Raw genomic sequence first — 24,794 nt, 5'->3', positions numbered from 1 at the left:
GAAGGCAGCGCTTTCAAGGTTCAATTCTTCCAGCTGAGCAAATTCACCCTTTTGGCTGAAACTCTGAGAAACTTTAAACATAAGCATCTAAAAAAGAAAGAAGGAAGGCAAACAATGCTAAAATGAAGAAAATTTAGAGCACAAGACTTTAAAGGGTTTATTGATTGTCAGAATGTAAGGTGCTTGAATCACTGGACTGAAATCTCTTCCCCATGTCATGGAGGAGAAAATATTAAAAGGAGTGGCCACCCACTATCTAACCTAGGTGATTTCTTTGAGTTAAGAGGTGATCGGATCATTTAAATATGTTAATTAGAGGGGTGTGTGGGTGGCTCAGTCAGTTAAGTGTCCAACTCTTGATTTTGGCTCAGGTCATGATCTCAGGGTGGTAGGATCAAGGCCTGCATTGGGCTCTGGCTAGGTGTGGAGCCTGCTTAAGACTCTCTCTGTCCTTCTCCCTCTGCCCACCCCCCACCCCCGTTCACTCGTGCACTCTCTCTAATAAAAAATAAAATTAAAATGTTAATTAGAAGAAACTTATTTAATCATTTTGTTTTTGACAGAGAAGAAGCAAGTCCAGATATAACAACAACTTGCCCAGTATAATTTGGTGTCACCAAAGGGAGCAAGCAGGTACCCCAAGAGACCCATGGAACTACTGGGTGCTCTTTCCATCTCAACGCACCACAAGCTACAATCTACTGAAGGTTATTTATTAAACACAGGCCATCATGGGGAGGAGCACATTCTCCTTTCAAGTCTGTTTTTCTATCTTTTGTTGAATTAATCATTTTTTAAGTTAACTTTTCCATTCATTGTGCTTTACTGAACACTAAGAGTCCACATGGACATGCTTTGGCATCTATATGAACACATGTATGTATAAATTAGCCAACAAGAAGTCTACACATGCTGCCTCTACTTTTCGACTTTGATTTTTTTCAATGATCCTCTGAGTTTAGCTTGCACTCCCACTATTCTTCTCTCTATGATCTCATTATTAACTCTCTAAGTAAGGAATCTACTAGGCTTTTCTCTCACACACCCTCTCTGACTCTTCTGGTGCATTTGTTCCTGTCGAGCATCTCCTCCTTTTTGAAACTCATAGTCATCATGGCACTAAACCATCCTCTAGTCTATTTTTCGACTTGTCTTTACTCTTCCTCACTCTCCACAACTGCTCTTCTTCCTCCATCCTTTAAATGCTAGTGTTCTAGCCTTAGCCCTGCCAGACTCATCAATTACTTACTGGACCTTCCAAACAGCAGCCCCTTCAAGCCTTTCATCAGCAAGTAGTGCCATCCATCCTTTCTTTCTTTCTCCACCAAATAAGCTCTATTTATTTTTCTCAAGACAGTTAAAACACCATGAAGCTAGTCTTCCTTATTCAAACCCTCTGCTTTGTAGTCTAATAGTACAGACACATGATATATGTTATTGGAACACAAAAAGGCCATCTACGGTAGTGGCTGAGTGTGAGCTCAAGAGTTAGACTGCCTGCTTTTAAATCTTGACTCTCCCACAATTATGCTTCAGCGTCCTCATGGGGGATAGTTTGGGGGACTATTCAATACTGATTTCCTATAGTGCAGTGAGGATTAAATGCATTGATATATGTAAGAACTCTAGAACAGTACCTAGGACATATTTAGTTCTCAGTAAATGTTAACTGTAAGAGTTTTTGTAGCATGTTACCATAATGACAAAATTATTTATTTGCTTGTCTAACTCTGTTATAGAATATGAGAACCTTAAGGAAAGAAGCAGGTGCCATCCAATATTCTATACCCAACTCATACCACAGAGCATATAACCGGCATGTAAACTGTTGATCAAATAGAGTACTAAGGTAAGAATAGATGGAGAATGAAATAAAGTGATATTGATCTGGGAGCATACTGCAGTTTTCCTGGCCAGGCAAAGATATGATGCCCCTAAAATAAAGATGGCAAAACTACCAAAAATAGGAGAAACAGAGTAATAGTAAGAGACTTCAACCACCTGGAGAGCTTTAGGAGACTACAAATGCTGAAAGCAGGGCATCAGATAAGTAACTGACTTCCCTGAAACACAGAGAATAATGGAAGAAATGAGAACTATGAATGCAATTCAGACCAACAAGATAGAGCCATTTGGGAAGATAAAAATAGAATTTGGAATTAATCAAATTTAATAAAGATGTATTTTGTAGCTATCACAAACTCCCATATACTATATTTTTTTCTCTTCTGTCCCTATCTCTTTCTACCTTTCTTTGTAATTAATTTGCATAAAGATATGTTGTTACTCTTAAAGGGAAAATACCATATCTTTCACCTGCTGCCTCTCTCACAGCATGTCATGCAGTCCCTTTCACCTACGAGTCATTAATATTATTGCCTAAACGAAAAGGAACCGGGGTGGGGGGAGTATAAATGGAAAAGAAAGGGACCTATGATTGTCAGTTTGCTTGTGGAATCAGCAGGATTTAGTAACTTTTTAGATATCCTAGGATAACAAAGAGGACACAATGAAAGGCCAAGTATTCTGGTCAGGGGATTAAGAGAAGCTGGCACTTTTTTTAGGATTCAAATGTTATTTTCAGCAACTGATTTCAGAAGCAAGAAAATGAATGTGGTTCAGACCTGCTGACTGGGGCTGTTTGGTCAAATATCCAAATAAAAAAACTCAGGTCATGGCTGACTGGATGATTCTAGAGCCCAGGAGAAGATTCTGGACTGGAGTCATAGATATGAAAGTCAGCTGTAGGGAGATAGGAACTGAAGACTCTGAGGGAGGTGTGACTGTTACAAAGAACATGAAAAGAAACAAGGGCAAACTTCCAAATTAGAACCACAGTGACAGGAAGAGAAAGGAGAAGCTTTAAAGGAGCCTGAGGCATTCAAATCAAAACCACACTGAGATACCACCTTACACCAGTTAGAATGGCAAAAATTGACAAGGCAAGAAACAACAAATGTTGGAGAGGTTGTGGAGAAAGGAGAACCCTCTTACACTATTGGTGCTTTGGAAAACAGTGTGGAGGTGCCTCAGAAAATTAAAAATAGAGCTACCCTATGACCCAGCAATTGCACTCCTGGGTATTTACCCCAAAGACACACATGTAGTGAAAAGAAGGCCCATATGCACCCCAATGTTCATAGCAGCAATGTCCACAATGGCCAAACTGTGGAAAGAGCCAAGATGCCCTTCAACAGATGAATGGATAAAGAAGATGTGGTCCATATATACAATACATTATTACTCAGCCATCAGAAAGGATGAATACCCAACTTTTACATCAACATGGATGGAACTGGAGGGTATTATGCTAGTGAAATAAGTCAAGCAGAGAAAGCCAATTATCATATGGTTTCACTTATTTGTGGAACATAAGGAATAGCATGGAGGACACTAGGAGAAAGAAGGGAAAAATGGGGGGGGGGAATCGTAGGGAAGGATGAACCATGAGAGACTATGAACTCTGAGAAACAAACTGAGGGTTTTAGAGGGGAGGGGGTGGGTGGATTGTTTAGCCTGGTGATGGGTATTAAGGAGGGCAAATACTGCATGGAGCACTGGGTGTTATACGAAAACAATGGATCGTGGATCACCACATCAAAAACTAATGCTGTATTGTATGGTGACTAACATAACATAATAAAACAAAATTAAATAAATAAATAAATAAAGGAGTCTGAGGCAAAGTAACAAGAAAAGATGGAAAGAAGTATCATTGAGTGTCCCAGAGGTAGAAAAGCATGAAAGGAATTTCTTGAAGGAGCATGTGGTCAACCTTGTCAAACACACCAGGGTCAGAGGAAACTGAGAAAGGATGAGAAAAAGCATTGGCTTGGCAGGGAGCATGTTTAGGAGCCTCACGGAGTCAGGGTGGCCATTGTGAAAAGCCAACACCTCCAAAAGCCTTAAGAAAATTAAGGCAAGGACTGTGGACCACTTTCAAGAAACTGGAACCAAAGGGAAAGGACTTAACACCTTTTTGTCACCTGAATAAATGGAGTAATCAAAGGAACAGGTCCTGCTGGGTGTGGGTATAGGGGAGCCACGCAGATGGACTATCCAACATCTGACCTGGAAGGGACTTTCTAGACAGCACTGAGGTCAATCCTCCAATGTTCCCTAGGAAGAAACTCAGAATGGTTGGGTAGCTAGTTCATGGTAGAAGAGAGATTCAAATGAAGATCTGCAATCTCCTAGTTGGGAGATTTTTTCACTACACTCTCCTTGCAACATGAACCTTAAGCTTGGCAAATAAGAAACAAAAAGAAAAGAAACGGTTATACCTGTTCTTGTTCTCCATCCAGTTACTTCTTCTAGCCCATCTATCATCCCTCATGAAGATATAATATTCATCCTTCCTAACTGTGATAGTCTATGATAAACTGTTGCTTACCATGGAAAGATGGCAAGTGGATGCTTCCAAGATTATCGGACAATATAGTTTTCCCTATCTCACTGACTTTCACTTTGCTATGAATGCACTAGGTTCCAAGTGGCCAAATTCACATGTGTAGGGAGAAGTTGGCAAAAACAGCAGCGGGGGACAGGGAAGGAGGCAATTTTTTCTCTTAGTTTCACACAGGCAGAGTCTACACAGCCAAAGTGGGCTAGAAGGGAGGACTGAGTGATAATCTGGCAAACTCAGGCAGTGTAAATACCCAATCCAGCCACTCGGGCCTCCAGGCAAAGAAAAACATTTTCCCTGACCCTGCCAACTTCCCTCCTCGTGCATGAATACTGCTCCAAGACCTGGGCCTGGGGGATTCATGGATCCCAAATGGTGGCAATGCCAAGTTGGCACGGGATTATGTGAGGCCTCTGTGCAATAGTACACTGGACTCCATCCCCCCCCCCCCCCCCCGCCGCCCATTTTATTCCTCTGTGGCACTAAGAGAGTATTTGGGAAGGAACACCCTCTGTGTAGCAGCCACTAGGGGACCATTTAATGCACTGTATTAGTAATGCAGTGTCAGGGGTCTGGCTAACATAGACTCACTGGTGAAGGATCCAGATGCTATGGTTACAGGTGAGTTAGCAAAGCATGGGTAACTACAATGCTGCATTTATTACTTCATGCATTGGCTTCCCTTAATGACTGGCTCCAGCCTGTTCTGGTGGAAGAAGATATTTCTCATCAGTAAGTCATTTTATGCTTTCCTTGGTTTGCCTCTTCTACAAATCTGAATCTAGACTTTTAAATTAAAATGGAAGAGTGAGTTTCAGTATTTTCTCCACATAAAAGGGGGGGGGGCTGGAGTATCAGGTATTATGGACTCCTCTTTATGTCCAAGTCGCTAGGTAGATAACTGACAAATCCTTCAGGTCAGGGGGAGCCTTGGAAATTAGGAATCATTTCTTTAGAATACTTACCTCCCTGAGTATCTCTGGCCCTTCTACACCCAACTGCACCTGCCCCAGCTGGGAACATGGCAATTCTGTCAGAGGCACACTCATTTTCAACATGACCGTATTTACTCACGCAGGAATAAGGTTTTACGGGGCTGCTATACTTATCTAGCCACAAAAGCAGATTATACTCAAGTATTCACTCTTTTTCTCCTTTTTATTTTTGCCCACCCCTAAAAAAGCCCTAACAATAGTAATATTGAAGACAGGCTGGGAAATCTGCCTCTTTACAAAGCTGACACAAACGTTGGCGGACTAATAATGTATTCAGCAGCCACCTAGTCAGCAATGCAAAATGGTCCCCGGGTTCAAGGCTATGATACATTAGAATATAATTTGGCTGGAGCTTCTCTCTCTATTATGGAGAACAAATGCATTTTTGAATGACTTGAAGAAGAGGTCACGCTATTACTTATGATGGGTAAACTCAAAGAGGGTCAGAGAGGAGATGCGGTTCAGATAAGCCCCTGGAAAGTATATATGTTCTTTTAAATCTAATCTTATTTTTTAGGTCTCTCTCTTCACTTTCAGGGCAGGAAACTTGGCTGCCATCTGGGGCTCTATTTTCAGCTTGTTGGGAGTTTTCAGACAACTGCTGAATCTCTCGATGCGCCCCTGTTACTCCATCTACGGAGTATGGAAAACGCCACCCACCTCAGGCTGCAGGGGACACTGCAAAGTTGCTACAGCAGCTTTTGTGGTGATTGTTTGTTTCTTAAAAAACTAGAACCTGGCCGATTTCTAAGAGTTTTAAGATAGCTAGGTGACATGGGTTTTCTTCCTAAGTATAGCATGTTAAAAAAAGATGCGTGTGTGCTCAAAGCTTTGTCATCTTTTCAGTCCCTTCCTTTGTCTGTTTTGTACACAAGTTGATGTCCACAAAAGAACCAATTTAAGTTCTTTACTGAAGAGCTCAAGTTCCTAATTCTCACAACCAATCAGGTAGTATATTTAGAGAAAAGGCAAATATGCCTTCAATATTCTTAGCTAAACTCTATAGAGAAAATTGCTTAGCACTGTATTCTATTTGCAGTCTACCCTTCCCTAATTAAACTGGGTTAAAGAAGGCTTGAGAAAATTGCATAATTACATGAAAAAAATCAATCTCACTTATTCTGACAGGCTCTGAGGGCGTTGTTAGAAATCATGACTTTGTTCACATATTTTTCCACATGTGCTATAGGTTGACTGAGCTTCCAAGTCCAGGTCATAGCAATCCCTGTTGGCGCCCATTGGTAGAGGCAGAGAGGACCACATGAGGGCCAGGTACAGCCTGCTCTATGAACAGTCTCACAGTCCTCAGAGCAAGTCTTGGCTGCACAGCCTTCAGCTTCTGCACCAAGTTTCTTTTGCTTGAAAAAGAGTCACAGTCCATCTGCTGTGCAAATACACAAATACAAAACCATCACCCGTTTCATTAGGAATTAGTCCCCACCAGGATACAGCAGCCCTTTCACCTTTCAGATGAGGAATGAATGTTGTAATTGTAGATCAAGCTCCTGAGGCCCTTCCTGGGCAAGGAATGGAGTCAGCCCTGGCTCCAGGGAGCCACTGGGCCAGTAGTGCTCCAGGAAGTTCTGTACCCAGTGAAAAGATGACACATGCTGATTCTTAGCCTACCTTCTCTTGCACTGTTTTCCACTCCAGGAGGTGAGTTTGGATGGCAAGAACTGAGGACCTGAGTGGAGGTGACTTCCAGATATCCACAACACCTGCAGCAGTCCACAGCAAGTAAATCGTCTCTCCGTATCTTCCTCTTAGACAGTATTTTCAGCCAGCTTCTGAACTATAAATACCCTAAGGAGTCAGGCAGACTTCAAACAGTTCTGCATTGTTCTTAACTTCTTAATAATTGATCAGGTATTATTTCTGTAACTAGAAAAGAAAAAGAATCGAATGTTTGAACTTTTACATGATTCCTTCCAGGCTTGGGCAGTATCCAAGAGATTAAGGAAGAGCAAAATTTAAAACTGAGTCTCATGTCTATGCACAAAATACCTCTGGAAGAGTCTAAAACACCTGGTAATGGTGGTTGTCTCTGGGAAGAGAGGTGGGTGCTGAGGAAAAGGATGTCACTGATGTGCCATCCCTGGTAGAGGAGAAAGAGGCAGAAGATAAGGAGGAGAAGGGGGTGGGTGCTATGGTTTTCAGAGAGATGCAATTTTGTTTTACATAGAAAACAAAGACATTTCTAATTTCAGACATAGGTAAAACTTCCCCAGTTCATTTAAAACAAAACAAAAACCTGCATTGAGATGGCTATCAAAAGAGATAAATTCCAATAGTCTATAGTGCAAATCCTTGAATGTGTCATCAACCTATTTTATTTTCTCCCTCTCTGACATTGTCTTTAGCAGTCTCCTCTTCCTCTGTTGGACACATCCATAGAAAAGACACAAGGCTCCATACCTAAAATGCTGGTTATTCAAAACAACTTATTCTTCCTTTGCCCTCATCATCCCTTCCTTCCAGTATGCTTTCCCTTGCATAACTTTCTCAATCTTCCATAGATTTCCATCAGTTAACTCAACTATCTTTCCTTTCCTCTCTACTAGCATTTACTGAGTGCTTTCTATATCCCCCTTTAATGTCATATATTGAGTGCTTATTAGACTCCAGTGCTTTACGTGCAGTATCTCATTTAATCTTCAGAACTACTTTATGAAGTACAATTGTTATTGTAATTTTGCAAATGAGAAAGTCAGATATTAGACATATGAAGTACCTTGACCCAGGTTAAGCAGCTAACCCAGAAGGGCCCACTGAAAGCCCACATATTAGTTGTAAAAGTGTTATTCTTACCTCACCCCTTAATCTTTTTATTCAAATTCCATTTTTTTTCAAATTCCTATTCACTATCCAATGCCCTCATATTATTTGCCTCTTCCTTTTTTTTTTTTTTAAAGATTTTTATTTATTTATTTGAGAGAGAGAGAATGAGAGAAAGCACATGGGGGGGGGGGTCAGAGGGAGGAGCAGACTCCCTACTGAGCAGGGAGCCCGATGCGGGACTCGATCCCGGGACTCCAGGATCATGACCTGAGCCGAAGGCAGTCGCTTAACCAACTGAGCCACCCAGGCGCCCTGCCTCTTCCTTTTTTCCTCATTGTTTACCCCTGCCCAGGTAGCTTATTTATTTATTTATTTATTTATTTATTTATTTATTTATTTATTTATTTATTTAGCTCAGGTCCAAAATACAACTAGAGGATTGTTTTTCAGGGCCTTCTTTCCTGCCACTCAAAGTCATAGTGAAGGCACAGCCATGGTAACAATGACTATGGGCTATGTATTTGCAAGAGAGGTGATTTCTTGCTTAATTACAACTGTGACCCTTAGATAAATGCTTATCCTTGTCTGTGCTTAAAAATGATGCTATCCCGAAAGATGGGTGACCTGTCATCAAGTATCTTAGTAAGGTAATGGAAAGAGAGGGATTGTATTTGACTATACGTTAGTGTCTAACTAGTGCTGGTAAGTTAGTAAAATAGATACTTTTTTTTTCCATGAAATACAATTTTTATACTTGTGAGAAAAGCAAACAAAATCCTACTGTTAACAAATGCTTGTATTTTGAGCTGCAAAATAGCAAGCTTTGCAAAGATGTTAAGAATAAAACAGCATTCCATTATTGAATTGCTCTTGTATTCACATCACTATATTTCTGAGAGGGCTCTTATCATCATCATCATCATCATCATCATTATTACATAATGGAGAAGGAGAACTTGAAGGAAGAACATCAAGATTCCAAAAATAAAATTCATATATAATAAGTCTTGCCCCCACCCTTGCACCTAATGAACTATGGATTAACAAGAAAATATGTGGTCCCGCAACAAGAGAAAAGCATGCTTAGCTAAAATTCATATTCCAAAGGCCAAGCCAAAAGAAGGAAAAAATTTCTGTCTAAAGATAAATACCCATGTGGACATAGACACGCACACACTCAACCTCCCCCGCATCAGAAGGTTGGCCCAGCAGAACCTATGGCAGAAACTCAACTGTGTGACATCACTACATCATGGGGAATATGTGGTAATGAATTCATTGCATGGATCTATGACCAGAAATTCATCCCTGCCCTCCCCCTTGCTCACCCCTTTCGCAACAGCAAGCCAAGTTTGTGTGGTACCACTGTGCTGCTCAGCCTGTGTGCTTAATGCATTCATTAAATAGGAGACTGGAGATGGTTTCCTATGTTTCTCATTATTTAAAAGAACAAGTTAATCTCCCCTTTGGGGGGCAGCAGGGGAACTGAAAACCACATGATCCTCTTAAATAGTTCTTTGCCTGGTCCTCCCCTGTTGACAGGTCTGCCTTCATAATTTTATTGTCGTGGCGCTGAAGCAAATTTTAGAGAGGTAGAGTTAGCTGATGGAAGGGTGGAAATGAGGAGAAGGAAGATGAGGCTGGGAAAAAGATAGGGGGTGAGGGAGAGAAATCCAGCCGCCTGATATATGGCAAGTCTTTTATCAGATCTATCTCCTTCCCTTCTCCAGTGCTTATCATATCACACAAACTGCTCCTGAAGAGCCCTCCATTTACCCTCTCCCCTAATTAAATGTGCACTTCATTAATGTAAATTGGGGGTTTAATGCTCTTGTTGAAATTCTGAAGAAAGTGCTATGGCCTTGCGAAATGCTTAAGCATCATTGCAAATTAGATTAGGGACCAAGAAAGGCAGTAAAATTAGAATGATAATGGCTGATGTGGCTTCCTGACAGGCATGACTATTCAGGGATCAATGGAATGGAGAACAGTTTCCCGAGCCGAAAGTGAAAGGCAGGGACAAACGTCAGCCTACAGATGTGGCTTTTGGAAGCACTTTCAATTAGTTTAATTTGGTAAATGGTGGGGATTTAGAGGCTCTCAGCCAGTCATACAAGACAAGAATACATTGAAATGTTTTTCACTTTTTAACATAAAATAGGATCGGCTTTAGATTTGCATTTCTCGAACAAGAAGATGGAGTGGGGCGGGGTGGGGGGAGTGGAGGGTGCAGGGAAAGTTTCCAAAGTGTTTCACCAACTCTGCTTTTGAAAATGGAAATGACTTTTATGAGCTTGGACAGCAACTTCCCAAACAGTGGGAAAGGGGAGAGTAAATGTACCCCCTCTGGTTCTCAGGGAGGCCTTAAATCCTGAACACACCAAGAGCCCAATATGTACTAAAACGCATGGTCAAAAGCCATGGGGGGGCAGCAGGGGCAGGGGGGGCAATGGGCAGTGAAAAACACTCAAACTCGTTCATCATTTCCCACTCCAAATATGATGTTCATCTTTCAAAAAAAATTGCTCTCTCTCAGTTAAAGGATTCATTCTGTTCCCTCTCCTCAAAAAAAAAAAAAAAAAAAGTCACATTTTTAAAGGTATCACAAAAGGAGAATATTCATCATTTATTTCACAAATATTCACCCAAGCACTGTGCACCAAGTTACCTTCTGAGGGCATCAGCACCACCTCAGCAGATGCTCACTCGGTGGACACTCGTTGAGGCTCATTTGGTGAGTGCTAAGTGTGCCTTTTCCTTTTTGTTCCCTCCTGCTAACTCCACCCCACCCCCCAAACCACGGGTGTCTTCACTGGAAAATAAATTGGCACTAATCTGGTGACGGGACATTTACAGGCAGGACAGCTTCTGTGCACAAAGACCTCCTTCAGATTTGCACATTTTGACTACAGGTCTCTCCTTGTGTTCCCAGAATGCTGTCAAGCTCCAGTTGGACCTCCTCCCTGAAGGCGTCTGCATCTTTCATGAGTGAAGAGGAAGGAGATGATGCGTCACAAACTCCGGTAAATATTACCAAATCCCCAGTGACTTCCCAAAGCCTGCTCAACCTTGTGAACCTGCGCAGTGATTCACCTCTCAAACCCATACATTCCTCTTCCGGATTCACCCAATGTTTGCTAACAGGCTCATCTCTCACTTTTGTGAAGTTAATACTGCAAGTCAGCAGCAAGCAAGGTGATAGACAAATGAATACAGAAAGCAGAGAGTCCTATGTCCAAAAGAAAAGACAGTGATCTCCACATGCAGAAAATAAACCAGGGCAAAGGTAAGCTCATAAAATAGTTTGCACTGTTAATAGTTTGGTGGCTGGAAGTTCTCAGTTCATCATGGAGATGGTAGCAGATCCTTGGTATTACAAACAACTCCACGATTTATGAATTTATAAGGCTTCATTTCATAAAGGCTACTTGTCTCCTACAAAACATCCAGAGAAGCAGTAGGGAAAAAATTCCAATGAAATGATCCCAATGAAGTTAATACAAATAATAATAATAAAATCTAATATTTGTATAGTATTTTGCTGTTTCCTAAGACCATAGACAAATTCAATTATTCATTTGATCTACAGCAAAGTCTTCTGGGATAGGAAAGAAATACATAGTTCCTCCTGTTTTATAAATGAGGAAAACAAAGTTCAGAGGTGTCCAGTTGCTTTCCCAAAGACACAGAGTTAGTGAGTGACAGAGGAGGAATTATCACAAAAGCCTTCTTTTTCTAATAACTTCAGTGTTATTGCAAAATTAATAGAGGATTATCGAGGAAAAAATTTCAAATAATACACAACTGTACAAAGAAGAAAGTAAAATGCATACCAATAATTACTGAAACTATTTTGCAAACATTTCATAAATCTTTCTTTGCATATAGATAGATAATATTAATAATGATAATAATAGGAGCTAGCATATATTAATTTCTTTACAATGAGTCTGGCACTATCCTTGGTATCTTGGATATTTGCATTTATTCTTTAGAGCAACTCTGTGAGGTAGATGTAACTTATAAATGAGGAACATAAGGCCTGGAGAGAGTAAGTAATTCGGCCAAATTCATACAACTCTGAAGGTTACTTATAAAAATATGATCATACTGATCATATAAGTAGGTAGCTTGCTTTTTTCACACGACTATGTATCATGAGCATCTTTTTATTTACCCACCTCATCATGTTTCATGGCCACATACATTTCATTGTATGTAAGTACCACAATTTAATTAACACATCCCTGTTGATGTACTTGAGGTTACTTTAGTTTTTTTCTTTTGTAAACACCACTGTGATGAAAATCTTGAGCATCCTTTCTTTCACATGCAGCTGGTAATCTCCTTCAGGTTCGTTCTTACACATGATATTTAGAGCAAGACTTAGGTCTTCTGATTGCTGGTTTCACAGGCTTGCTCTCACTCCATCCCTCTCACACAGCCTCCTTAATGGGTAGCATATAAACTCAACAGCTGTTGGCTTGAGGTTTTCAGATTTTTCACAAGTTGGCAAATTAGGTCCCCATTTTTGTGCTCGTTGCTTCAAGTAAACCCCTGTCTAGGATTCTTCTGCCTCACCGGGCACTCAGAGAATCACCTGTAGGCTTAGCCCAGGACCCCAAACAATAATGCCATGACACTGCTGAGATGAGGGAGAACTGTCATTTCCTTCTTCCCTGCCATTCCATGAACACTTGACTGGATACCAAGGAAACAAGCCCAATAAGAGGAGAATCAATGCCCTCAAGAAGCACACAGACATGGGAGACAGAAAAATAAAGAAGCAATTACAAAGAAGTGTGATAAGTGCTATGACAGAAATATTCTCATGATTCTTACATGGCAACCAAGCTGTTTACTCAGCCCAGTCTGGGGAACTCAGGGAAGGCCTTCCCGAAAATGGGATAGCTAGGGAATCCTGAAGGATGAGCTGCAGGTACCCAAGCAGAAGACAGGTGGATGCAGCCAGTGAAAGTTACCCTGAAGGAGCCCTCTCCACACAGCTGTCTCCTCCAGATCCCATGACCATTCCTCCTCTCTACCATTCAGGTTATAGGGTGGGAGATAACCATTGCCCATCTGCTAACCTCAGGATACTGGGTTATCCTGCCCTCATTTTCAAAAAACCCTTCCCAGTTCTTTGTAAATAGCCCATTATTAAACTCCCTCACCCGGTTTGAGTGTGAGATCCATTTCCTGTCAGGATCCTGACTGATTCAACACGAATATGCATAAGAGACTGGGCACAAATCTACAGATTTCACAGCCCCCACCCTTGCCCTCAGTCTCATTCCAAAGCCCACCTAAGGAGGCAAGAATAAAAATCCTAGTTCCAGAAGAAATGCATAGCACTCAGGATTGGCCCTGTTCCCTTACTGGCACAAAGATCTCAAAGGGACATTTCTCTTCTGGCGCCAGTTAGAGATGTTCAATTTCATTTCACTTTAATTTGCAATAAATGTGCCTAATTTTATTTTTAATTTCCTAAATAGATTGATTTGGCAAAGCCACTTTGCCAGCTCAAAAGTTAAATTCCTGATTGAAAATGCTAATATGGAATTCATTTTCTCAAACACTGATTCTCTGATATTGTGAAATTGTTTGGTAGACAGGAACCCAAAGGGCACAACAGGAGTTAAAGGTCTTGCCCAACAAGATACAGCTTGTTAATAACACTTTTAGATCCTGGATTGCCAGATTGAGGCAAATGTTGTTTGTACTGGAAAAGTATTGTCTCCTTAGGATGATTCTTTGTATTTTGTGAGATTCTTCTACCCTTGGCATTCAAACCTCCTTAATATATGGCCTCAATTTTACTTACCATGTCCTAGATGAAGGTTGAAAAAGAGAAGAGGGGCGCCTGGGTGGCTCAGTTGGTTAAGCGACTGCCTTCGGCTCAGGTCATGATCCCAGGGTCCTGGGATCGAGCCCCGCATTGGGCTCCCTGCTCGGCCGGAAGCCTGCTTCTCCCTCTCCCACTCCCCCTGCTTGTGTTCCCTCTCTCGCTGTTTCTCTCTCTCTCTGTCAATTAAATAAATAAATAAAATCTTTAGAAAAAAGAAGAAAAAAGAGAAGGGAACGGAAAGGGAAGAATAGCACAAGAATAGAACAGGAATAGCACAAGAACAACTCAAGACATAACAGTTGCTTCCTACAGGAAGAAAGGAGTGGGAAGAATTACTTTTTATGAGTTAATTTGTAACCTGTGACAGTTATAGCATTTGAATTTATTATCTATTTGAAAAATAAATCAGCTTATTCAAAAGATGAGGAGAGCAAGTATGTGAATTTTGTTTAGTAAGGAGGTATTGCCCACCTACTGCACGTTATGAAACATCCTAGGCAGTGCAGGGGATATAAAGGTAACTAAGGCATAACTCTAGACTTCAAAGAGTCTGTTATCCCGAGGAGGAGACAGAAATGCACAGAAACAATGATAATCCAGGATGGAATGTGTGAGATCACAGAATCCAGATGGAATGAGGGTCATTTCAACTCGGTACAACTGAGTTGCATATTAACAGATGGTTAGAATTGGGGAAGGTTATACCAAGTGGGGGAACTGTCAGCAAAAGCTTGATAGGAGAAATTAAGGAGGACATAAACAGCTTGCTTCTGGTCACACTGCAGTGGGTGAAGACAGGCAGTAATCCCCAGTCCCTCCCAAGGCCCAGCCATGAGGATACCCTCCATTTTTCACAAAAGTCCTATTTGTAATAATTATGTCTTACATGAGTATGACATTTTAGTTTTTAAAAGATCTTCTCAAGTAAGCGATCCCATTTAAACTTCACAATAATATATCCTCACTATATCGTTGGGGAAACCAGCTATGAAAGGACAGCAAAGCTGAATGGGATTTTGAAGGAAACTGTCACTTCAGATGGGAAAACTGAGGCATAGCAAGAATATGTGACATTTGGTTAGGAAAAGTGCCAGAAATTTCTGAGGTTGTTTGCCTCACACACACAGGGAACGCAACAAATCTGTCTTCTAGTCCAACACTGCCTGTATCTGCAGTGGCATTTAACTTGTACACACCTGTTGTCTGCCCATATACAGAAGTAAACATGTATACTTCAAGGGTCCCTATCTATCTACCACCTAGAAATGTATTAGAAAAAAGCAATGACTATCATTAGTATTACCAAGCCTTATTTTTTTAGTCATAGATTTACTGTTACTGGAAACTCCACACCTTGGGCGTGGTTATGTATCTGAGTGTGGCTGCAGACTGGATTAGGGGAAGGCAGCTCTAACAACCGGACAAGTCAGAGGTCTGCCTAGCAACTGCATTCTCCACCATCCACCCAGAGAATACTCGGATAGGAGGGGCTATTAAATGTTTGGAGGTATTGTTTTTAAAAGAGAAAAATCAAATACCTATTAGAAGATCACTGATGATATAAAGTTGCAAAAGTTTAAGGCTACTGTAGGTAGCAAGCAGTATGCAAAATGGATGGAAAGAGAAAAGGCACAGGGACCTGTATATAATATAGAAATACTTTCATCTTTTACCCCTCAGTACCCCTTCAGAAAATGCACGCCCCTCTCCTTTCAGCCAGCCCCCCACACCCTCACCCTCTGCATCTCTCGCCTTTTTGAGAATCTCCCCCATGTCCCAGCTGGGCCTGAATGATTAGGTGTGGCCCTATAGCTCACTCTCACTTATTCAGCTGTTAAAGCAGCTTAAACCCTCATAAGAACATTAACATTTGGGTGCCAATAACAGATTGACCTTTATTCATAAAGTGCAAATAGTTGGAAGTCGAACAGATTGGTTGCCAGCGATTGCCTTTTATGTGCAGTTTAATGCTTTGATTTCGCTCCCCTTTCTTCCTTTAATCTGACAACGCTGGCTTGAATACGGTTTGCACTCTAAGTAAACAGGGCTAGGGGAGGCCTCTGCTTTTGTAGCACAGTTTGCTTGGAGGAGGGAGGGAGACGGGAGAGCGACTTTAAAAGATTTGCCTTTGGAATTAAACAATTTAAGAATGGATTGGAGACCCCCAAAACTGAATGGAGCTGTTGGAAGAACTCTGAACTGAACTCACAAGAGCCTTTTGCATATGGGACCATTTATCCAAAATCGGCCATCTAGATGCAGAATGAGAATGTAAGGATTTATATTAACTCTCTTGAAAGTTTACTCCACGCCATACACAAAAGGGAAACTCAGAAACCCCCAGAGCCTATGGATTTGAGATGGGACCACACTGCACTGCTTTGTTACACACTTCTAGCCAGCTGTGAGCATTTTGATGCTTCAGAGTGCAAAGGGTGGCTTGATCCTTTTAAACAAGTTGTGTTTCTTTAAAGCATTCCAAGGAAGTATCTCTTAAGCATAGGCTTTTTAAGATACTTTCCAGCAGAGCATTCAGTTTGAGATTTTTTTTTTCCTGCTCTATCTTGACAATACTTCACTTTCAACAGCACAGCCTACGCTTTATAGCAAATGGAGACTCTTTATAGCATTTTCATAGATAGCATGTGTAAATGCAAAGCTTCCCAGCAATCAATTGTGCCCATTTAGAAATAATAAAGTCTTTTGTGAGTCAACAGAAAAAACACAGGAAATTGAAGGTACAAAGCTCTCATGAATAAGGCTTGACCATAAGTGTAAGGCAATTTTATGTGGATGCTTGTTCTGCTAGAGCTTTTGCAGTGCTTTGAAAAAATCTTAAATGTATTTTAGGAGTGAAGGAGAATTTCTTTTTGATCCAGACAATTTAGCAATGTACTGTACATAAACAACTTTGGCTTTAGAATTAGGCATATCTAGGTTTGTGTCCCAACCCTTACTAGAAGCTCATTAGCTTTGTGCCCAAACAAGGAACTTGACTCAAAGCCTCATTTCCTCTTCTGAAATTTATAGGCAACTAAAAGCACCACTCTCGGAGGGGTGAGCATCCCTATGAAGCTCAACACAGATCCTTGCCCCTTAGTAAGTAACTCAGTGAAAGAAAGTTATTATTTTATTAATTTTTAATTTTGTACAGCTTTGCTGTCATAGGTCTGTATGAAGAATATGACAAAAAGAAATAGAAGAGAAAAAGAAATAAGAAAGTACTTAGCAATGGACCCATCCCACAATTAACCACAATAAATGCAAACTGCTATTATTATTGTTATTATCAGTTTATACTTTCTTGTGCATGGACTGTTTCACTATCCCAAACTACATTATGGTTGTCTTATGGCAGAAAATAGGTCTTCTGTTTCTTTTGCACCCCCTGATGCTATGAGCACAATATTAGATGCAGAGTAGATGCTTAAGAAATGACTTATTGGTTAACAGTTTCTTCTCCTTTATTGGAAACCACCTGCTTCAAAGCAAAAAAAAAAAAAAAAAAAACAACAACAACATAGGCACTATCTTTCCCTCCTTCTCCTTCAATCCTTCACTTAACTCTATTACTGAGTCTAATCATTTCTTGCTTGAGAAAATGAGCTCTCCTATTCTGTCATCAGGCCAATCCACGTGTGCAACAGCCTTCTAATAAAGAACGTGCAAAAAGTAATAATAATAATAAAGAACGTGTTCCCACTCTGTCCTCACCACCACTCCCCACCTGCTTCATCATTCTGATGACTGATGCTGGGCAAACATTCCCCAGATTTCTGTTATGTCTCTACCTAGCAATTCATGTTGTGGCCTCCATCCTCATCCAGACTTTCCTTGATAGTCATATGGAAAGTTGCATGGATGGAAAGAGTTTAAGAAAGAAATAAGAATATTATCTACAGTTCTTTGATTCAGGGTTTTTTCCTGAACTTGGAATATCTATCACAAAGAGGACAAAGCCTTACCACATTTGCTAACTGGTTAGCCATCTTGCCAGCATGTACCTGACTTCAGCCATGAGAGGGACAGTTTTACAGGTCATGGATGTACCACTCAGCAAAAAAGCAAATAATCCAGTTGAAAATGGGCAAAGAACCTGAACATACATTATTCCAAAGAAGATATACAAATGGGCAACAGGTACACGAAAAGGTACTCAATATCCTCAGCCATCAGGGAAAAGCAAATCAAAACCACAATGAGATATCACCTCACACCTGCTACAATGGCGAGTATCCAAAAGACAGAAGATACAAGTGCTGGCAAGGACTTGGAGGAAAGAGAACCCTTGTGAGCTATTGGTGGGAATACAAGCTTGTGCAAACACTGGAAAACAGTATGGAGATTCCTCCAAAAATTAAGAATAGAACTACCATGTGATTCACTAATCCAACTTCTGGGTATTTATCTGAAGGAAACTCAAAGAAATATCGGCACCCCCATGTTCGTTGCAGCATTACTTAAATAGCCAAAACATGGAAACAATCTAAGTGTCCATCAACAGAAGGAGAGAAAATTGTATATGTATTCAAATTCATATATACAAACTTCTTTATTTTATTTATATATATACATATATATACACACATATATATAATAGAATATTATTCAGCCATTAAAAAAGAAGGAAATAGTGACATTTGCAACAACATGGATGAACCTGGAGGGTATTATGCTAAGTGAAATAAGTCAGGCAGAGAAAGACAAATATTGTTTGATCTCACTTATATGTGGAATCTAAAAAAGCCACAATCACAGACACAGAGAGTAGAATGGTGGTTGCTGAGACTGGGGGTGGGGGGGTGGGAATGAGGAGATGTTGATCAAAGGATAAAAACTTCCAGTTATAAGATGAATAAATTCTGGGGATCTAATGTATAGCATGGTGATTACAGTTAACAATACTGCATTGCATATTTGAAATCTGCTAAGAGAGCAAATTTTAAATGTTCTCACTACACACACGCACAAAAGATAATTATGTGAGGTGATAGATGTGCTAACCAAACTTATTGTGATTACATTTCACAATATGTACCATATATCAAATCATCATGTTGTAGACCATAAACTTACTCAGTTGTTTTGGAATCCCAAAACAAAGAGCAGAAGCAAGGGAAAGTTAAAAATTACATAAAATACACATAGAAATAATGGCATAGAAGGCAAAAACAAAAATATGAGGGAAAGTGAGATGTGATGTTCATTTTTGGAGTTCCAGGACAAGTCCCTATTTTTCCAAGTCCCCAGAGCTACTCCAAAGAAGGGACAAGAGCCACGGGCCATGAAAAACTCTGTTTTCTCAGGTCTCATGCTCAGCAATCCCCAAATCCAATACTCACCGCAACTCAGGGCAAAGTGTTTATATTCAGTGGAAACTCATTTTGGTTTAATTGTTTTTTTTTTTTCTCAGCTTTTCCTTCCATAATCAGAGACTGCAATGCCAGGTAGCTCTCAAGCCAAGTCATTTTAATGAGGGAAAGATTTCAAAAAGATTATGGATGGGGTTTTAAATGTCTACTGAAATGCACAGAAAAGTCTTCATTGTAGGAGGAAATGCTTTAAAAAGTATCTTTAAATAAATCCTCAATAACAGAGACTTGGCAGGCCCAGCCATCCCTGGGAGAGTGGGCTTTTTATGGATTCCAATCTAAGTGTTCGTGGTGACAGGAGCCCCTAATCTATACTATTGTTCAGTACTCATGAGAGTCTCATTAATTAGTAGCTGATGAGGTACAAAAGGAGTAAATTTTGTTTCAATTTAATGATGACCTTCATTTTAATTCCATTCCCTTTGTGAAAACCTGGAAATTATATGACTATCCCTACACAGTAGAGTTTTTAAAAGCTCCTCTAGTCAGACAAATTGGTTTAATTTCTTGCCCCTTTACTGAATGCAGAGCTTCAGTGAACCTAATGTACTTCTGGAAAAAGAACTGATGGAAGAAAATTTAAGTTTTTGGACTGCTGGGAAAATTTTGGCAGGAGATAGATAGGAAAAAAATGAAAGGTTTTGGTTTGCATTTATGACAAAGAACAAATCACATAAAAGTCTGAGGATGACAAAAATAAATTGTTAGTGTCATTAGAATGAAAAGCACTTAGTGCACCTAGGAGACCTTAAATAACCTGGAGATCAATGCCTGGCACAGAGTATGTGCTTAGTAAATGTTTGTTGAATGAATGAATGAATGAATGAATGAATGAATTCTTTTGATGTCACCGTACTCTCAGCCAATACTGGTATTTTAAGCTGTAATGTTCCTAAATTCAGTTAAGCAGTCGATTCACTGCATTGCTGGTACTAACAAATGTTGAACAATTAGTTGTGAAAGCAGTCCTTGGCCACTCCACAGGGCATAAGCTCTCAGCTGCACTCAGGGAATAAGCCAGAAGGTATAAGGACAAGTTGAACAGGTAGCTGCCTCACCACTCCTGTGATTTCTCAAATTGCAGATCCCAGGATCAGGGGTTCTCCCTATAGGTGACTCACTGAAGCTGCTGGAAGCATTTTGGTCTGGGACATTGACATTGGCTTTTGGACACAGTCATTTTAATGAAGTAAAAAGAATAGTGGTGTTGTTTTTTTCTCTTTCACTTTTTAATGTCAAGTAATCTGTGCAAAAGATACCTCTCACCCTCACATCATCCCTGACCCCATATCCTTGGATGGAGTGAGGCTTAGAGATGGGTTAAGCAAGTCTGCATCACACACTGCTTAGAAGTCTTTCAAAACTGAAAGTTAAACAACTTGAAAATGAAATCAAGGTGCCCTATTTCCCATATGACCCCCTAATTTCCTTTGTACACATACACAAACATACACACACACACGCGTGCTCTTGTCTACCAGACTGTTCACTGAATGAATGAATGAATGAATGAATGTGTGAGTGAATGGTTGCTACAATGAATTACAAGTAGGCATGGAGTTCACATCATTGACCGCACTTACAAACCAAACATTTCTAGGGTCAGACTGTAGTTGGGGAAGAAGTGATCTGATCAGAACAAGATATGGCTCTCAAAAAAGTGTCCTCAATGTTGGATTTCAAACACCAGAGATGAGAGTCTTCCCAGCAATCCAGTTGAGAGAATCAAAGGCACTCACAACCCAGATGGGTTAAACTCTCAGACCATCTTGGGGCTGTGTTGTCCCCACCTCACTGTGGGAGAGAGGAACAAATGGGGTGGCCATGGTGGTATTCCAGTCCTTTCTCTACTTTTCCTCTCATCTCCAAGGCTATTCCTCATCTCTCTTAATAATGGATCCAGAATCAATGCAAGGAATCTCAGGGCAACTCTTCTGCCTAGTTACCTTTCAGTTCTGGAAGCCGCCAATGATTCTACTCATGTCCCCATTTCCCCTCTCAAGACCAGCTTAACACACACACACACAGATGGCCTTTTGGGACAATTTAAGAAAAACTATTTTTTCCTACTGCCTGGCTCAGTTCAAAAGTTAGAGAGGCATTTGCATTAACAAGGAAGGAACAGCAAAAAAGCAAACAATCTAATTTAAAAATGGGCAGAGGATCTGAATAAACATTATTTTCCAAAGAAGATAAACAAATGGGCAACAGGTACATGGAAAGGTGCTTAACATCACCAGTCATCAGGGAAATACAAATCAAAACCACAATGAGATATCACTTCACACCTGTCAGAATGGCTATTATCAAAAAGGCAAGAAATAACAAGTGTTGACAAGGACATGGAGAAAAGGGAACACTTGTACACTATTGGCGGGAATGCAAATTCATGCAATGACTATACAAAACAATATGGAAATTCCTCAAAAAATTAAGATAGAACTTTCATATGATCAGCAATCCCCCTTCCAGGTATTTATCTGAAGGAAATGAAAACACAAACTCAAAGAGATATCTGCACCCCCATGTTCATTGCAGCATTATTTACAACAGCCAAAACATGGAAGCAATCTAAGTGTCCATCAACAGATGACTGGATAGAGAAAATGGAGTATTATTCAGCCATAAATAAAGAAGGAAATCTTGGCATTTGTGATAACATAAGATACACCTTTGAGAGCATTATGCTAAGTAAAATATGTCAGAGAAAGACAAATACTAGATGATCTCCCTTATATGTGAAATCTAAAAACAGACAATAACAACAACAACAAAACCAAACTCAGAACAGATTGTTGGTTGCCAGGGGCAGGGAATGAGTAGGGCAAAATGGGTAAAGGGCATCAAAAGGCTCAAGTTTCCAGTTATAAGATAAGTAAGTCATGGGATATAATGTGCAACATAGTGACTATAGTTAATATTACTGTATTGCACATTTGCTAAGAGAAGAGATCTTAAAAGTTCTCATCACAAGAAAACTTTGTAACTATACATGGTGATGAATGTTAACTAGACATTGTGATCATCATTTTGCAATATATAAAAATATTGATTCATTAGGTTATATACTTGAAACTAGGATAATGTCATATATCAATTATGTCTCAATTTAAAAAAAGTAAACATCATTGGGAAGAGTAAGAGAAATCTATAATCATTCACACTCTAGTGCAAATTACCAAAATCCTATTGCTTTCCTCCTTTATGTCTATCTGAAACTTCTTTATACTTTCCTCCCTGTATGTTTCTCATGGATAAGCTCTGAGCAGCTATAATCAGGAAACAGAATCTGTGTAGAGACTGCATATACAGTATAAAGCCTATACACAATAAGTTGAATAGAAAGATTATTAAAACTATAGGAAATAGGGCAACTGGGTGGCTCAGTTGGTTAAGCGACTGCCTTCGGCTCAGGTCGTGATCCCGGAGTCCCAGGATCGAGTCCCGCATCGGGCTCCCTGCTCAGCAGGGAGTCTGCTTCTCCCTCTGACCCTCCCCCTCTTGTGCTCTCTCACTCTCTCTCTCAAATAAATAAATAAATAAATATTTTTAAAAATTGTAGGAAACAGAATAATAATATAAACACATACAATGCTTTTATAACTTCTTTTGCTTTTTTTCATTTAATCTTCACACAACTCTTCGAGGTAGTATTATCACCACCCTATTTTATAGGCGAGAGAAAGAAATTAAACATCTTGCTTAAGAAGGAGATCTGGACTTTGAAACCCAGATAGAGAAATCACAAAGCTAAGTGTCTTTTACAGTGCCAAGGCATCTCTGGGAAAGATATCCCTGAGATATCTTGGCATTCCTGTTTGTGTGTTTTAAGGCATTTGCTACCGTTACATGACAAAATTTGGGAAGCAGCAGAGGTTATTAAGGAAGTCCAGATACAAGAAATAAGAAACCTAAGAGAGCTTTCAAATGGAGGCAAGTCCTTTAACCTTCCCCTTTTTACTTTCCTTTAAGTCTTCCACATTAAGGGCAGTCTAGCTTCATGCCTCTTCCTTCATCTGGATCATTTTAACAGTTAGCAGTTTAGGGTTAAACTGTCTCAAAGCTATCCATCATTGACCAAGGTGGAGCAACTTGCCTTGCTTTGATAGCAACACCAGGCTGCTCAGAATTGGTGGGTCCACAGCTAGAGGATGTCTAGCTCTGTCCTGTGCCTCTCTTTATGAGACAGGGTCCACCTTAAGCACATCAAGGTGCCCCACAACAAGTGCTGGAAAAAGGTAATCTAAAGAGCAAACGATTATTAATATTTCACAAAGTTCTCCACAGCACTACGAAGTAGTACTTTCATTAATATTCCTGTTTTCAAGTCCAACAACTATAGGTTAAGTAGTTTTCCAAAGGTCACATAGCTACTAACTGACAGGGCAGGGATTTTTACCCAAGCATCAGGCCCCAAGGTCTGGGTTCTTAACTAAGCACTATCAAAAAACTGCATCACACAAGACTCGTCAGGAACCTGGATGCATTTATCCTAGGTAACCTAAGATATGGTGGTATGTAACTGTTTTCTACTTGAACAGGATGGGGAGTACATGCAGAACTAAGGCTAACCACTAGAAGTTATAAGCCAACTTCAAATAAGTATAACTTTCAACTTTCTAAGCTCAGATATGTCTGCACAGATTGTCATGCTATAACTTCCTATAACTTGTCTTTTAAAATGAGAGTTCTTTTTCCAATGAAAATTACTTTGAATAATTTTATTAGTCTCTCTTATAAAAACTCAGCTAAAAATAAATTAATCAAAAAGGAAACTGTAAGAAACTGGGGCAGTTTCCTATAACTAAAAAGTAACTGGAAAGTGTAGGGGTGAATAGGTATGGCTAGATCCAGGTGTTAAGATGATATCATAAGCAATCTGTCTCTCCATCTCTCAGCTAGGCTTCCCTATCTGTTCACAGTGTGCTCAGACAGAGTCTCACCTTTTGGGCAGAAATACCAGCAGCAGTTCTACGCTTACGTCATCCTCACAGGTGCCAATCACTCTGGGAACTCACAGGAATTAGCAGTTAATTCTGCCTGTTGGCATGGGGTGGAGAAATATGAGAGGACTTTATAGAGGAAGTGACCTTCACTTGCATCTTGGTGATGTGTAGGAGTTTCCCAGGAGAAGGGTGGGATGAGATAGGCTTTCTTCTATTTGAGGCACTGTTCCATACAGCTTGAGCATATTGGAGCATGTGGAGAAGCAGAGAGATGAGGACTGATACCTGACTCACTGAAAGCCATTTTGCATATTAACCAATTTGTGCAATGGCTAATTTACTAAAAAATCAATTTACTAAACATTCAATTCATAATTTACCAAATTTATTGATTAGCAAAAAAAAAGAAAGAAAGAAAGAAAGAAAGAAAGAAAGAAAGAAAGAAAGAAA

The sequence above is a fragment of the Mirounga leonina genome, unplaced genomic scaffold (assembly GCF_011800145.1).
Source record: "Mirounga leonina isolate KUSES-001 unplaced genomic scaffold, KU_Mleo_1.0 Mir_129, whole genome shotgun sequence".
NCBI lineage: Eukaryota > Metazoa > Chordata > Mammalia > Carnivora > Phocidae > Mirounga > Mirounga leonina.
The sequence above is the reverse complement of the archived record's forward strand: the minus strand, read 5'-3'. Positions refer to the sequence as shown.